The sequence below is a fragment of the Microcaecilia unicolor genome, chromosome 9 (genome assembly GCF_901765095.1).
Source record: "Microcaecilia unicolor chromosome 9, aMicUni1.1, whole genome shotgun sequence".
Lineage (NCBI taxonomy): Eukaryota > Metazoa > Chordata > Amphibia > Gymnophiona > Siphonopidae > Microcaecilia > Microcaecilia unicolor.
The window spans coordinates 74,575,903-74,593,300 of record NC_044039.1 but is presented as its reverse complement, the minus strand read 5'-3'; positions in this window follow the sequence as shown (position 1 = coordinate 74,593,300).

Below are 17,398 nucleotides of genomic sequence, written 5' to 3'. Positions count from 1 at the left end.
TCAGGACATATAATTCACTGAGCCTCAACAAAGAGATCTATCTCTCTTTTCTCCCGGGCTAAGACTGAAGCAACAGCCAGCAACAACTGCTGGGTAATTTCAAACTCCAGGCCAATCAGAGTCCAGTCAACAAGTTTTAAAAGTATACTGCTCATAGTACTGTAGATTCACTTCTTCACTAAGTGAAACTAAAGGAGGGCATGCACTTTTCTATAACAGCTTTAAAATAAAACATGCATCACCTGCTGGCCAAACTAGAGAAATGCACTTCAAGAGTTAAATAAAGGCAATTTTACAGGTTTAAAATATACTGTTCTGTCACACCTCCTTTCTCAAGAGAGGGACCCCGGACTGTGGCCTCCACAGACCGCAGGGTGGTTCTGACTTTTCTTTCCTGGAGAGGCCATCAACTTTGTCATGTTCATTGCCCTTCCAGTGCTTATAACAGAAGTTTTTACCACACTCAGTACATGCTAACAGTTTTAATCCTGTATGTTTCATTTTGTGAATAGTGAGGAGTACCTTCTGACAGAAGAGAAAGGGAATGGGACTTGATATACCGCCTTTCTGTGTTTTTTGCAACTACATTCAAAGTGGTTTAGATATTATATAAAGGTACTTATTTGTACCTGGGGTAATGGAGACTTGCCGCCTTTACCACATTTTCTGGCAATTAGTCACAAGGAGCTGCAGTGAGAATCAAACCCAGTTCCCCAGGATCAAAGTCCAGTGCACTAACCACCAAGCTACTCCTCCACACTTTTACCACACTCAACACATGTGAATGATTTCGCTCCTGTGTGGATTCTCTGGTGCTTTGATAGATGTGACTTATGAATGAAGCTTTTTTTACATTCGGTGCATGTAAATGGTTTCATTCCTGAATGGATTCTATGCTGCTTTGACAATAATTTCCTACAACTGAAACTTTTCTTACACTCTGTACTTGAAACTAGTCTCTCTCCTGGGTGAAATTTTGTATTTCTTGTGGAACCTTCTTCCTGATTGAAGCTACTGTCATAACCAGAACATGAAGAAATTCTATTATCAAGTGTTTTTCTGATATTCTGTAGTTTGCTTTATTGATACAGCTTTTCCCATATTCTATGCTTGTACATATCCCCGTTTCTTTATTATTTTTGAGGTGCTGCATTAACTCTTTCTTCATACTAAAATCTTTCTCAAACTTAGAGCATGTAAAATGTGTCTATTTTATACATGATTTCTATTGTTCTAGTTCTACCTTTTGACTGAAGGTTTTTCCACAGTGTATACATTTAGATGGTCTCTCTTCAGTGTCAGATCCTTCTGGTAATGTCTCTGCTAAGAGGTCAGGTATGGGCTCACTATCCTGACACTCTTCTGGTAGGCTGCACACACTAGCACCATAGCTGTGCGATTTGCATAAGCCTTTAACATATTTACATGAAAGGTATGCTGCTTTCTGTCTTGAGAATCCATAGATATAACATAGTTTGTGGCATGCAGGTGCTTTATGACCTTGTAAGGTCCCGCCCAATTAGTTTGAAGTTTATTCTGACGTACTGGGACTAAAACAGGCACCTGCTGGCCCTCATAAAGCTCTCTATTTTGGGCCTTACGATAATACCAGGTCTTTTACTTAGTCTGGGCTGCCTGCAAGTTATCTCTGATAAAGTCCAAAAGTTCTTGCAATCTCTGCCACATATTAACTACATATTCAATTACAGGGGTGTCAGAGGTATCAACTTTTCCCTCCCAATGTTCTTTTATTAGGTCAAGGGGCCCTCTCACTCTCTGGTCATAAAGCAACTCAAATGGGGAGAACCCTGTGGACTCCTGAGGTACTTCTCTGTATGCAAACAGTAGGTAGGGCAGGTATTTTTCCAAGACATGGTCTCCTGTTTCTAGGAATGTTTTTAACATATGCTTTAATGTTCCATTAAATCTCTCTACCAACCCATTAGTTTCTGGGAGAGGTGTGGTATGTACAGATTTCACTGCACAGTGTGCCTGCACATTCTGTATCAGACATAAACTGTGTCCGTAAGTCCAATTGTACCTACCATACATGTACCTCATTCTACCACAATATCACCTTGTATTCGTTCACACCTTGTATTTGTTCAGACCGGAATCGGCTAACGCTGTTTACGGTACCATGTAAGTCACATTGAGCCTGCAAAAAGGTTGGATAATGTGGGATACAAATGTAACAAAACAAAAACAAAAAAGTAATAAATAAATAAGTATTGCCATACTGGGACAGACCAAAAGTCCATCAAGCCCAGCATTCTGTTTCCATCAGTGGCCAATCCAGGTCACAAATACCTGGCAAGATCCCCAAAAAAGTACAAAACATTTTATGCTGCTTATCCCAGAAATGGTGGATTTTCCCCAAGTCCAATTTAATAATGGTCTATGGACTTTTCCTTTAGGAAGCTGCTCAAACCTTTCTTAAACTCTGCTAAGCTAACCGCCTTTACCACATTTTCTGGCAACAAATTCCAGAGTTGAATTACATGTTGAGTAAAGAAATATTTTCTCTGATTTGTTTTAAATTTATTACCTTGTAGCTTCATCGCATATCCCCTAGTCCTAGTATTTTTGGAAAGCGTAAACAGACGTATCATGTCAACCTCTTCAACTCCACTCATTATTTTTTAGACCTCTATCATAGCTCCCCTCAGCCCTCTTTTCTCCAAGCTGAAGAGCCCCAGCTGCTTTAACCCTTCCCTAACATTCTATTTGCTTTCTTAGCCACCGCAACACACTGAGCAGAAGGTTTCAACGTATCATCAACGACGACACCTAGATCCCGTTCTTGGTCGGTGACTCCTAACGTAGAACCTTGCATGACGTAGCTATAATTCGAGTTCCTCTTTCCCACATTCATCACTTTGCACTTGCTCATATTAAATGTCATCTGCCATTTAGATGCCCAACCTCTCAGTCTCATAAGGTCCTCTTGTGTTTTACAATCCTCTTGCGATTTAAAGACTTTAAATAACTTTGTAACAGCAAATTTAATTACCTCACTAGTTACTCCCATCTCTAGGTCATTTATAAATATGTTTAAAAAGCAATGGTCCCAGCACAGACCCCTGGGGAACCCCACTTACTACCCTTCTCCATTGAGAATACTAACCATTTAACCCTACTCTCTGTGTTCTATCTTTTAACCAGTTTTTAATCCACAATAGGACACTACCTCCTATCCCATGAATCTCCAATTTCCTCTGGAGTCTTTCATGAGGTACTTTGTCAAACGTCTTTTGAAAATCCAGATACACAATATCAACTGGCTCACCTTTATCCACGTTTGTTCACCCCTTCAAAGAAATGTAATTGATTGGTGAGGCAAGATTTCCCTTCACTAAATCCATGTTGGCTTTGTCTCATTAATCCATGCTTTTGAATATGCTCTGTAATTTTGTTCTTTACAGTCTCTACAATTTTGTCCGGCACCGACATAAGACTCACTGGTCTATAATTTCCCAGATCTCCCCTGGAACCTTTTTTAAAAATCAGCGTTACATAGGCCACCCTCCAATCTTCCGGTACCATGCTTGATTTTAAGGATTAATTACATATTACTAACAATAGTTCCGCAAGTTCATTTTTCAGTTCTATCAGTACTCTGGGATGAATACCATTTGGTCCAGGAGATTTGCTACTCTTCAATTTGTCAGATTTCCCCATTACATCCTCTAGTTCTATAGAGATTTCATTCAGTCTCTCCAACTCATCAGCTTTGAATACCATTTCTGTAACCCAAATCTTCCTTGGTGGACCGAAGCAAAGAATTCATTTAATCTCTCCGCAACGGCTTTGTCTTCCCTGATCGCCCCTTTTACCCCTCGGTCATCTAGCAGTCCAACCGATTCTTTTGCCGGCTTCCTGCTTTTAATATACCTAAAAAAATTTTTACTATGTGTTTTTGCCTCCAACACAATCTTTTTTTCAAATGCCTCTTTGCCTTCCTTATCAGCACTTTGCATTTGATCTGATATTCCTTATGCTGTTTCTTATTATTTTCAGTTGGTTCCTTCTTCCATTTTCTGAAGGATTTTCTTTTAGCTCTAATAGCTTCCTTCACCTCATTTTTTACCCATGCCGGTTGTCGTTTGGTCTTCCGTCCTCCTTTTTTAATACACGGAATATATTTGGCCTGGGCTTCCAGGATGGTGTTTTTGAACAGCATCCATGCCTGATGTAAATTTTTAGCCCTTGAAGCTGCTCCTCTAAGTTTTTTTTTTTCACCGTTCTTCTCATTTTCTCATAGTCTCCTTTTTTAAAGTTAAACACCAACGTATTGGATTTCCTGTGTATACTTACTTCAAAGCTAATATCAAATTTGATCATATTATGATTACTGTTATCAAGCGGCCCCATCACTATTACTTCCCGCACCACTAAGGACTGGGTCTAGAATTTTTCCTTCTCTCATCAGCTCATATACCAGCTGCTCTATAAAGCAGTCCTTGATTTTATCAAGGAATTTTACCTCCCTAGGGTGTCCCGATGTTACATTTACCCAGTCAATATCGGGATAATTGAAATCACCCATTATTATTGTGTTGCCCAGTTTGTTTGCTTCCTTAATTTCCTTTAACATTTCTACATCCGTCTGTTCATCCTGTCCAGGTGGACGGTAGTATACTCCTATCACTGTCCTCTTCCACTTTATACATGGAATTTCAATCCATAGGGATTCCAAGATGTGTTTTGTTTCCTGCAGAATTTTCAATCTATTTGATCCAAGGCTCTCCTTAGCATACAATGCTACCCCTCTACCAATTCGATCCACCCTATCACTACGATATAATTTGTACACCGTTATGACAGTGTCCCACTGGTTATCCTCCTTCCACCAGGTCTCAGAGATGCTTCTGGCATTTGCATATAGACATTTCAAACTATGTTTGTTGTTCCTATGTACATCATACTCAGTACTTGACAGTATTAATTTGCAATCGTTTGATTTTTAATTTTATTTAAGGACACCTCATCTACTACGGTCTCTTTTGCAACCTCACTATTGGGATACCCTATCTTCCCTGTTTTGGTGATATCTTTGAAAGATACGTTATCCTGAACCATACGCTTTTGAGTGATTGTCAGCCTTCCCCCAGTTTCTAGTTGAAAAGCTGCTCTATCTCCTTTTTAAATGCTGATGCCAGCAGCCTGGTCCCACCCTGGTTAAGGTGGAGCCCATCCTTTCGGAATAGGCTCCCCCTTCCCCAGAATGTTGCCCAGTTCCTAACACATCTAAAACCCTCCTCCCTGCACCATCATCTCATCCACACATTGAGACTCCAGAGCTCTGCCTGTCTCTTGGGCCCTGCGCGTGGAACGGGTAGCACTTCAGAAAATGCTACCCTAGAGTTTCTGGATTTGAGCTTTCTACCTAAGAGCCTAAATTTGGCTTCCAGAACCTCTCTCCCACATTTTCCTATGTCATTGGTACCCACATGTACCAAGACAGCCGGCTCCTCCCCAGCACTATCTAAAATCCTATGTAGGTGATGCGTGAGGTCCGCTACCATTGCACCAGGCAGGCAAGTCACCAGGTGATCCTCACGTCCACCAACCACCCAGCTATCTTTATGCCTAATGATCGAATCACCAACTACAACAGCTATCCTAACCCTTCTCTCCTGGGCAGCACATGGAGACATATCCCTTGGTCAGAGTATTTCTTATGGATATCCTAGCCGGAAAACTATTTCTAGCAGGGCAGTGGCAATTTTCTCTGATTCTACCACTTCAGGATATCTGATAGCAAAGTCCACCTCTGTCAATATATATCTTTTCCCTGTCCAACTTGGGACAGCTGGAGGCCCCACTATATCTACAAAGGGCTCACTGATAATGGGTAAAGGTTTCAGGGGAGCTCAGGGATGATCTTGGGTCTTACCCACTCTTTGACACGCATCACAGATTCAACAATAGTCAGCTACAGCTCAAGATACTCCCGGCCAAGAGAAGTTTTTGGTCAATCTAATGCATGTGAGTGTCACCCCCTGATGTCCTGCTAGTGGAATGTCATGTGCAATCTGTAGAAATTGTTCTCTGTATGCCTTGGGCACTATAAGCTGCTTGCCTGCTGTCCAGGGCCTATTAGGATCAGCAGGATCAGTCTCTCTGTACAACATGCCCTCTTTCTATAGGATACAATCTTTACCAGTCTCATTGGTTGGCTGACCAGCCCTCTATCTCAGGGCTTCCAGATCAGGGTCAGAGCACTGTGGTTCCCAAAAAGCATGTCTCTGTCCTATATCAGTATCCATATCTGGAAGGGTCTCTGTTGATGACTCTGACAAATCAGGGTCATCAGTCTGATCAATAGGTGTGTCAGTTAAGTCCAGCTGTTCCATATTCACAGCCCCGATCACCTCTGGAATTGGTGCTGCTGGAAGCACTGGAGCGCCTCCTCCTGTCATTTGGTCAGCTGGTCCAACCGGGACTGGCTCAGGATCTGGAACTGGAAAGGTGATCTCTGCTGCTTCTGCTTGTTGGGCCACCCTGGCCTGACTACGGGTCACCATAGTGGAAATGCTGACTCTGCTATCAAGGGTAATGTTCATTGGACCCATGTCAGTCCCACACAGCAATGGTAGTGGCATGTTTTTCATTATGCCTACTTCTCTGTATCCAGGCATACTCGAGCAATAGGGTTTATGGCTAGCACTACCTCTGTAGTGCGCCCTAGTAGAATAGCATCTTCCAGCACTAGCTCTGGTCGTAACAAAGTCATGCTAGAGCCAGTGTCCACAAGCCCAGCCACCTGGGTCTGATGTCTGATTCACAGTTACTGTAGTGCTGTGGGTACTCTCTATCAATCCCCCCCCCCCCCCCCCCATTTTAATTGTGTTTTAATTGTTTTTTTTTTTGTTTTAACTTTTCTATTATATTTATTTAACACAAAAAGTTATTCAATAGGCATCCACTGTCTTGTGTGCAAAGATGGTGAGCCCTTAGGTCCCGTAAGGCCCCGAGGGACCTTAAGGAACAGCCGTGCAACCCCAAGTCTTCACCCATGGCGACCGCCATTCACCAAGGGTTGAGCCCCCAGCTGCAGGCAGTCAACGGGACTTCAGGAACCGCGGGGTGCCAAGCTGACCCGGAGAGGGACCAGGAGAGCAGAGGGCAGCTGGAGAAAGAGAACATCCGAAAACGGGCAAAGGTCAGGGCTGGCAGCAGACAATGAAGTCAAGATCCGGCAAGAGGTCGAGGCAGGCAGCGAGCAGGGAAAACCAGGAACAGTCCAAGGGGCAAAAACCAGAAGAACAAGGAACGCAGAGAAACACAGGAGCCGCAGGAAACAGGCCTCGGGAACAGAACCTGAAGCAAAGTTCAACACAGTCTTCTTCCTTAAGTACTGCTCAGGATCAGTCGCCCCACCCCCGCAGGTATTGCCGACCAACCCGAGCCTGGATATCTTGCCTCATATGAGGCCACTGGTACTGTCGAGCAATCAAACGAAGGGTCTTTTGGAATCCAAAGTGTCCAGCCCATGCAGAAGAATGTCCCCAATGCATTACTTTACCTCGGTCCTGTGGAGGCACAAGCATCCGCAACGGAGTGATCCCTCCCGGGGCCGCACTGAGACATTCTGGGTCCAACATAGGATGAGGCTCTTCAAGGACCCCTGAAGGTTCAAAAGCTCGAGAGAGAGAGTCCGCAGGGGTATTCTGAGCAGCTGACCGAAAGACAAGTTGGAACCGGAACCGGGCGAAGAACAGTGACCAGCGAGCCTGCCGCGGATTCAGTCTTTGGGCCTCCTGCAGATACAAAAGGTTCTTATGGTCAGTAATTACTGTAACCCGGTGCTCCGCCCCCGCCAGCAGATGTCTCCACTCTTGCAGAGCTAACTTCAAGGCTAGCAGTTCTCGGTCTCCCACTGTGTAATTACGTTCCACTGGGGAGAACTTTCGGGAGAAGAAGAAGCAAGGTTGACGCAGGCCCTTGGTGTTAACTTGAGAGAGGACTGCCCCGGCACCCAGAGCGGAAGCGTCCACTTCTACCACAAAGGGCTTGGCAGGATCCGGAGCCTGAAGAATGGAAGCAGATTCAAAGGCTTTCTTCAGTAGGTCAAATGCTGCTTGCGCATCGGCTGGCCAGTTCCGGACCTCCGCATGCTTCTTAGTGAGCGCTGTCAGAGGAGCTGTCAATTGTGAATAGTGAGGGATAAATTGCCGGTAGTAATTCGCAAACCCCAGGAACCGTTGCAGCGCCTTCAGGCCCTGGGTTTGAGGCCACTCCCGGATGGCGCGGAGCTTGTCTGGATCCATTTGCAGACCTCCCGGTAACAGAATATGTCCCAGAAAAGGCAGAGACTGCTGATGAAAAGAGCATTTGCTGAGCTTGGCAAACAGGCGAAATTGTCTTAGGCACTGAAGCACCATTCGAACGTGGTTCACGTGCTCCAGGGGATCTTTGGAAAAGATCAGGATGTCATCCAAGTAAACAATTACCGAAGCATAAAGCAAGTCCTCTAGAGCGAAGTTTATGAACCTCTGGAACACCGCGGGGGCATTGCACAGGCCGAAGGGCATCACCCGGTATTCGAAGTGTCCTTCATGCGTATTAAATGCAGTCTTCCATTCGTCCCCCTGCCGGATATGGACCAAGTTATAGGCCCCCCGGAGATCCAACTTGGTGAAGATCTGGGCCCCCTGCAGCCGATCAAACAACTCCGGAATCAGGGGCAGAGGGTATCGGTCTTTCACGGTGATGGCATTTAGGCCCCGGTAATCAATACAGGGCCTCAAAGAGCCATCTTTCTTGGTCACAAAAAAGAATCCTGTCCCCGGCAGGGGACGTGGAGGGACGGATGAACCCTTTTTGGAGATTCTCTCGGATATAAGCCTGCATGACTTTTGATTCCTCCCGGGACAGTGTATAGAGACGGCCCCGTGGTGGCATTTTGTCAGAATTGATAGCACAATCAAAAGACCGATGAGGCGGTAGTACATCCGCTTCCACAGGACTAAACACGTCGGCGAACTCTCGGTATTCCTCTGGCAGAGCCGCTTGAAAGGCTGACACCGCTCTAGGGGTGGCTACTACCGCGGGACAGCTGGATTCCCGGCCCTTCAAACAGGCCTCAGTGCAGGCGCTACCCCAGGCCTGTATCTTCCCTAGAGTCCAGGAGAGTGGCGCTGTAACCAGGGCAGGCCCAATACCACAGGATGAATGGTGTGGGGTAAGATCAGAAATTGAGCCTCCTCACGGTGATCCTCCCCCACCTGAAGCCCCAAAAATGGAGTCACCTCGGTGATAGGCTGGGGTAATGCAGTACCCTGGATGGATGTCACTTGCAGAGCAGGTCGGTAGGGCAGTGTGGGCCATTCCATCTGCCGCAAGAGTTCCTGGCAAATGAAATTTCCCCCGGCCCCGGAATCCAAGAGGGCACGGGTGTGAACCATCGTCTCCTGCCACCGCAGAGTTACTGGAAGAGTTATCAGCTGGTCAGGTAGGAGAGTAGAGTGCCCCAAGACCCCTCCCCTCAGGGCGCCTTGGGAGTGGCGTTTCCCGGCCGTGTGGGGCAAGTGCGAATGAAATGACCAGCCTCGCCGCAATACAGGCAAAGACCGCCCCGCAGATGTTGAGTCCTCTCTGACGGAGTCAGTCGTTGGCGGCCAATAACCATAGGTTCTTCAGAGGTCTCCCTAGGTTCTCTGGAGCCACGGCGGGGGGACGGTCCCCGACTAGACCGAGACCCACCCCTGGGTCCCTTCCGCCGGTCCGCTTGGGCTCTAGCCCTCTCCTGGAAACGGGTATCTACCCGGACACAAAGCGAGATCAGGGCATCCAATTGCCCCGGGACCTCCCGGCCAGCCAGCTCATCCTTGATCTGATTCTGAAGTCCCTCCAGGAAGATTGCAGATAGGGACTCCTGATTCCAGCGCAACTCGGTCCCCAAAGTCCGAAACCGAATAGCATATTCTGCCACGATCCCTTCACCCTGTTAGATCCGCAGCAGCTCGGACGCAGCAGAAGACGGCCTTCCTGGAAGATCAAACACCATGCGGAAGCGGCGTTGGAACTCCGCATAGTTGTCCAAGAGCGGATCCTGCTGTTCACATAACGGGGACGCCCAGGCCAGGGCCCGTCCCGTAAGCAAGGAAATAACATAGGCCACTTTGCTCTGGTTTGATGCAAACGCCTCTGGTTGCATCTTGAAGTATAAGTTGCACTGGTTGAGGAAACCCCGGCAGCTTCCGGGAACACCATCAAACCGTGCAGGTTCAGGGAACCGAGGTCCCGGGAAGGACCCTCCCGGAAGGGGAGCCGCTGCGGCGACCTGGTGGACCGCAGCGGCCTGGTTCTGTACCTGGACCGAGGATAGCTGAGAGCATACGTTCTGTAGGGCCCCCGACAGGGCGTTCAACTGCTCCTGCTGCTGCTGGAGAACTTTAGCCAGGTCCCGTAGATCGGGTTGCGTAGGCGAGCTCATGGCTTCAGGTTCCTGTCTTGTGTGCAAAGATGGTGAGCCCTTAGGTCCCGTAAGGCCCCGAGGGACTTTAAGGAACAGCCGTGCAACCCCAAGTCTTCACCCGCGGCGACCGCCGTTCACCAAGGGTTGAGCCCCCAGCTGCAGGCAAGTCAACGGGACTTCAGGAACTGCGGGGTGCCAAGCTGACCTGGACAGGGACCAGGAGAGCAGAGGGCAGCTGGAGAAAGAGAACATCCGAAAACGGGCAAAGGTCAGGGCTGGCAGCAGATAACGAAGTCAAGATCCGGCAAGAGATCGAGGCAGGCAGCGAGCAGGGAAAACCAGGAACAGTCCAAGGGGCAAAAACCAGAAGAACAAGGAACGCAGAGAAACACAGGAGCCACAGGAAACAGGCCTCGGGAACAGAACCTGAAGCAAAGTTCAACACAGTCTTCTTCCTTTACTGCTCAGGATCAGTCGCCCCACCCCCGCAGTTATTGCCGACCAACCCGAGCCTGGTGTTTGACAGAGCCCTTCTGAGTGGCTCTGTCCGCCCAATCCAGCACCTCAGAGGCGGAGCTCCAGACCCCCACGCCCAGGAGAGACGAGGACGCCGGCCATCGCGCCCGGGCACCACCTTCCCCTGCAGCGCCAACCCTGCCCCCACAGCCGGCGACCGAGAGACCGATGGCCGCAATCACCGGCCTCCGACCTCGGCCCCGGGTTGAGCGGCGGGCCTTGGCTCCCCGCCGCAGCTTCCAAATCGCCGCCCCTCGCTGCGGTGGACGCCGGCTCCCGCCCCCCACGGCGGAGGCGCCGGGGGGAGCCGCGGACGCGACATCCACATATGCAGGAGGACTCACTAGTGTGAGAAAAAGATGAACCTATAACTTCAAGGGCTGCTACTAGTGAGTCCTCCTGCATATGCAGATGCCTATTGAATAACTTTTTGTTACTTTTTGTGTTAAATAAATATAATAGAAAAGTTAAAATAAAAAATAAAACACAATTAAAATGGGGGGGGGGGGGGGCATTGATAGAGAGTACCCATGATGTTTTAGAACTTCAGAAGTGAGCCGCCATTGCGGCTAGTCTCACTAAAATCTAGCTCAGCTGAATGGTCAGCCTATACTGAACTCTCTTTTGCCCCCTTTATAATTTTTATATTTGTAAGGGTTTTTCTCTAGGCATCTGGTATATGATTTTGAATTTTTGGGGGATTGACTTCCTTTATGTTTTGATATAAGTTTTTGTCTCTCCTTACAGGGATTTTACAGTTTTCGTCAGTGATTTATTTCTTGTGTTAGGTCAGGCATCTCCAGTGTCTTCTGGCTGCTGCCAGTCACCATCAGCACACTGCTAATCTTCTAACACTACCAAAAAAAAAAACTGGAAAGGGACCCTGTTACCGATGCACTGGTTCACTGTGCTCTGTGTCTGGAGGTTATAGATAAAAGAAGACTCTGAGCCACTCAGTGGACAGTGATCCTCACTCCACACACTGAGCCTGACAATCCCACTGCTGCCACACAAAAAAAGGACAGGGGTCTTCATAAAATGCCTAGCTACTCCCCCTGGGGTTACCCCATGGCCACTTAGAGGGTCTATCCCCAGCACAGCTCAGGTCCACCTACACCTGTCATTTGTGTTCTACACTAGCACCCTCCTCCCACCGACGGGTCACAACTACCTCTGGGCAAGTCTCCCGCTCTCCAATTATCCCCAGTGATTTCTAGGTTACTAGAGCCACACAGTTCCCAGAAAGCACTCACAGACCCAACACACAAACACCAGGATTCTTTATCAGTCCAGACAGAGAGGCAATAAATGAAATATTGTTTATTGTCTTAAAACTTGAACAATGGAACAAAGTGCACTTAGCAAACAATAACAGGTAACTGAAATATGGATCAATTATAACACCAACTAAACATTTGCATACTGTCTAAACAGTATCTGGGAAGATCAGGACATATAATTCACTGAGCCTCAACAAAGAAATCTATCTCTCTTTTCTCCCGGGCTAAAACTGAAGCAACAGCCAGCAACAACTGCTGGGTAATTTCAAACTCCAGGCCAATCAGAGCCCAGTCAACAAGTTTTAAAAGTATACTGCTCATAGTACTGTAAATTCATTTCTTCACTAAGTGAAACTAAAAAAGGACATGTACTTTTCTATAACAGCTTTAACATAAAACATGCACCACCTGCTGGCCAAACTAGAGAAATGCACTTCAAGAGCTAAATAAAGGCAATTTTACAGGATTAAAACACACTGTTCTGTCATACATGGCAAAAGTCCACAATATATGAAAAGCCCAAGTAGATAAAATGGGAGACTAATATAGGAAAAAGAAGACATTTCACTTCAAGAAAACAGAAATCCTCATCATGTCTAGTGCCTCCCTCCCCCCTCCCCCCCCCAAAAAAAAAATGCCCTGGTGTTTCTTGGCACACAACCTGATTTGACTTCGCTTTCAAAAACCTGTCCACTCACTCCTAACTTGACACTGCTATCTTTGAAAATGGCAGTGCCCAGCCCCACATCCCGAGATGCACAGCAACAAGAAACAATGCCCATTCCCTCCTGCCTAGTTGCTGCTATCTTTGAAAATGGTGGTGCCCATCCCCACATGGTGCATCCTAGAATGCACCAGGCAAGATCAGTCTGCCATATAAGTGATTTTTTTTCCCTTATTTGGAAGTTGGACAGAGCTACCAAATAAGGGATAGAACTCCTTATATGGCAGGCTGACCTTGCCTGGTGCATTCTAGGATGTACCATGCGGGGATGGGTACCACCATTTTCAAAGTTGGCAGTAACTAGGCAGGAGGGAATGGGCATTGTATATGGGTCTTGGGAAGCCTAGGGGAGAGGTCAGGGGGCAATAGATGCCAGGGAATTTTTGAAAGACGGGTCGATTTTGGTTGGGTGCCACTAGACACCAGGGAAGTGTCTAAGTAGGGGAAGGGGTTGGGTGGGGAGGGGGTGCAGTAATCATGGCTGATGTAGATCGTCAACAATTTTTTTTATTTTTGGAATGTCACCCTTGCTATCACTGCCTAGGCCAATCACTGCTCAGACTCTTATAGGAAGGGTGGCATTTTGCAAAGAGCTGTGGATTACTGCCATATCATTAACACAGCAATAATTTTCATGCTCACTGGTTACAGCATGCTGCTGTATTTTTGTGTCAGTAAGTTCACAGTAGAACTGGCACATTGAGCTGGCTCCACCATGAGTCTTTTTGCATTGGTTCCTTAAATTGTAAGACTTCTGGGGACAGGAAACATGTTCTGTACCTAAATGTAACTTACCTTGAACGTCAACTGCTTTGACCCTAGTATTTTATAGACATGTTGGTGTCCATGGGTCTTTATAAAAATAGACAAAACAGACAACTACTTGGTCTTCACACATAAGTGACTTTTTGTAAAATTAGAGTGGCTAAATGTAGGTGCTCAGTCTATTCAATTTTCCAAGGGCCATTGAGGCTAACTCCCAGAGCTGGTCCCATAATATTGACTCTAAGGTCTCTGTTCTCAGGTACTTAATGTTGTAATTAATAACCATATTACATTAAATCTCATGAGTTATTCAAATTACTTTCTAGGAAAAGTCATATCATAGAAATAGATTTTACAAATTTCATTGTTCCAGGAATTATCCTAGGGTCATTCCCTGCAGTTACATTGATAACTGTTTCGCGTTACGAAAGATAACTACACAGTTCTAGTTCTAGTACAACCTCTTCTTTTAATTAAAAGCCAGTTCTCAAATCCAGTGGCGTAGCTAGGGGGGGGCGCAAGGGGAGCGGTCGCTCCCCAAATCAGATTTCACATGAAAACGGCGCCTACCTCTGCTGGTGGTGGGCCGCCACCACACAGCAGCGTCCACTTTGGAGCTTTCACTTTCACTACCCCCTCCCCCTTGGTCCCTCAAACCTGCTTTCTTTAGCGTCGCCCCTCCGTGCTGCCCTGTAGCAATCACAGGCTGCCTGAGCCGGCGCCGAATGCTTCCTTCTGCTCCGCCCCTCTGACACAACTTCCTGTGTACGCAAGGGTGGAACGTGGCAGAGGGAAACATTTGGTACTGGCTCAGGCAGCTTGTTATCGCTGCAGACGCTCCCTGCTAAAGAAAAGCAGGTTTGAGGGATGGATGGGGAGGAACAAGGAGGTTAGATTGAGAACAGGAGTTGGTATCGGCCAAGGAGGTTGGACGGAAACAGAAGACAGGGTGAACCCCCCTCGGAGCCCTGCAGTGTTCCCTCAGTTGGCTTTACTGTTTGCTGCATGCATGGCAAACAACCAGTCCTCCTCGGTCTTGCACCTAAAAAGGGGTTCCTAATTGGCTGGACACGGTGACGTCCAATTTACACAGAATCTGAGTTACTCTCAGAGTCAGCCAATCAGGAGTCTCCTTTTAGGCGCCAGACAGGGCTCCCTGACCAATCACAGCTGCACTTCTGTAGCAGCTCAGCCACGTGAAAAAACTGTGGCTGAGTCCACAGAAGTGCAGCTGTGATTGTGAATGCAAGTAAGTGATCCGGTCGGCACACAACTGCTTTCAGGAGTCGAGTCACTGTTTGCTGTTACTGTGAACGGCATGGGCACGGCACTGAGCGATTCGGTCAAGGTTGGCTCTCAGCCCAGCTGCTCACTTTCTTCCCCCCCCCCCCCTCCTCCTCCACGCTGAAGTATGGAGGATCATCCAATGTTAAAAGCAAGTACTTCCCTTTTGTGTGTTTCTTCTTTCCCCACTTATATTTTTCTTTTTCAGGGGGAGGGGAGTTCCTCATACTGCATGTGCTGTGGATGGTGAGTGTGTCTGTATTTTATTTTAGCAGCTATAATATAGACCATGTGAGGGCTGCTTGGTTGTCAGATTTCTATGGAAGATCTAAGTATTTTCATGTAGATGGGTTATGGGTGTTGGGTGGTCTGGTGGGGAGGTTTAAATTGGGATGTTTAAGGATTTTTTTTGTTTTGTTTTGCTGGAGGGTTACAAGAACAAGGACTCTCTAGCATTTGTTGCTGTGAGCCTGGGGTTTAGATTGGGATTTGTATAGATTGGGATTTGGGTTTCTTTTTATTATCTTCACATTTGAACTTTCACTTTTATTTGCTGTTACTGTTCATCTGCGCAGCTGATAATTTTGGTGGTGTTACCTCTTGCATACTGTTTTTTTGCTATTTGTTTGTGCTATGGTGCATGTTCTCTTGACAAAAATGATTAAATCTAGATAAAGTGGTAAAATTTAGACTTTTGTTTCTTGAGTTGGAACTGCAATTGAGAACTTAGTTTGCGGTTGGTTGAACGCTATTTATTTCTGACACCCTGATGATTTCTATAGATATTATTTTCCCACTTATTTATTTATTTGCTGCATTTGTATCCCACATTTTCCCACCTATTTGCAGGCTCAATGTGGCTTACAATCAGGGCCGGTCTTAGCAAGTGCGGGGCCCTATGCAGACCAATTTGGTGGGGCCCCATCCTAGCCCCACCCCCACCATAGCCCCGCCCCACTGTAGTCCCGCCCCCACCCTAGCTCCACCCCATTGATAAAATTATTCCATTTTTAGAACATTTTTTTATTTATGAAATTTCAAATAAAGACAAATGAAGCTAAACTTGTACAAAAAACTGATTGAAATAATAAGCACAATGCTATCTTGAAACCTCCACTCCCCAGAAATTATTCAGTTCAAGTCCACTACAATTAGTAGTTCCAATTCTCATAACAAAGGAGAATAAAGGAAAAATATTAAGAAAAGATTCAGTACTTTCAAATTCCCCTATTACTCTGTAACCCATATATGCAATAAAATAAAAATGAAATGAAAAGATATACAATAAAATTAAGTAATATGTAAAATATAATGTACAATATAAAAACATATAGACCACCAAGGTATTAAAATTGTTTTAAAATATATACCACAACTCTCTGACTCAAGAAGACTCCGACTCTGTCATCCATAATTGTCTGACAACACACAGAAAAAAATAAGTAAAAAAAAAAAGTCACAATTAATACCTTATACACCAATATACCAGCCATACGGAAAATGCAGATTATCAACAATATGAAGCTAGCAAGGGATCATAATATCACAATTCTCATGTAGAGCCACAAAACACCCTTTTAGAGAGAGTGTGTCATGATTTAGGCTCTACACCCTTTCCGATGTTTGGTGCCACCTTAGTAAGGCCAACACACAATCTCTCCACTGCAAAACACTATACACAAACGTGTGCAAAAACACACTCATAACCTTAACAAACCATAAACAGCACTAATTCCAAGGACAGGACGAGCTACAACCTTATGCGTGGCATGGAAAGGCAACTGTAATTACACCTGGCTCTAAAACACCAGTGCACAACCTAGTGAAAAAAAACAAACAAAAAGGGCTGCAAACTATACGCTAGCAGAATACTGCACCTTCCTTGATCATACCTGAAAAACACATGAATGCAAAATACTGAACTGGAAAGTTACCTCAAGAAGTCAGACTCAGTATGTAGCAATACTACAAAAATTAAAACTTACATGAAAAATATCACAGATGCACATTTCCAAAAACTAAGATATTCCAATTAATAAATCCTGAAAAAAATAGTTTTTTCTACCTTTGTTGTCTGGTGACTTTGTTTTTCTGATCATGCTGGCTCAGTATCCGATTGTGCTGCTATCTGTCCTTTTAACTCCGTTTCCAGGGCTTCCTTTCCATTTATTTCTTTACTTTCCGCCTTTCTTCTTCATTTCTTGCCCTACATCTGTAAGTAAAAGCTGGGTCCTCCGCAGACTTGACTGTCCAGTGGATCCAGCTTCTGCCTATTTTCTATATCCATGTGCACTTTTTCTCCTCTCTTCCTTTTCCCTCACCTCATCTCCTTCCTCACTCTTCCCTCGCCTCCATCCATGTCCAGCATTTCTTCTCTCTCCTCCATCCACCCATGTCCAGCGG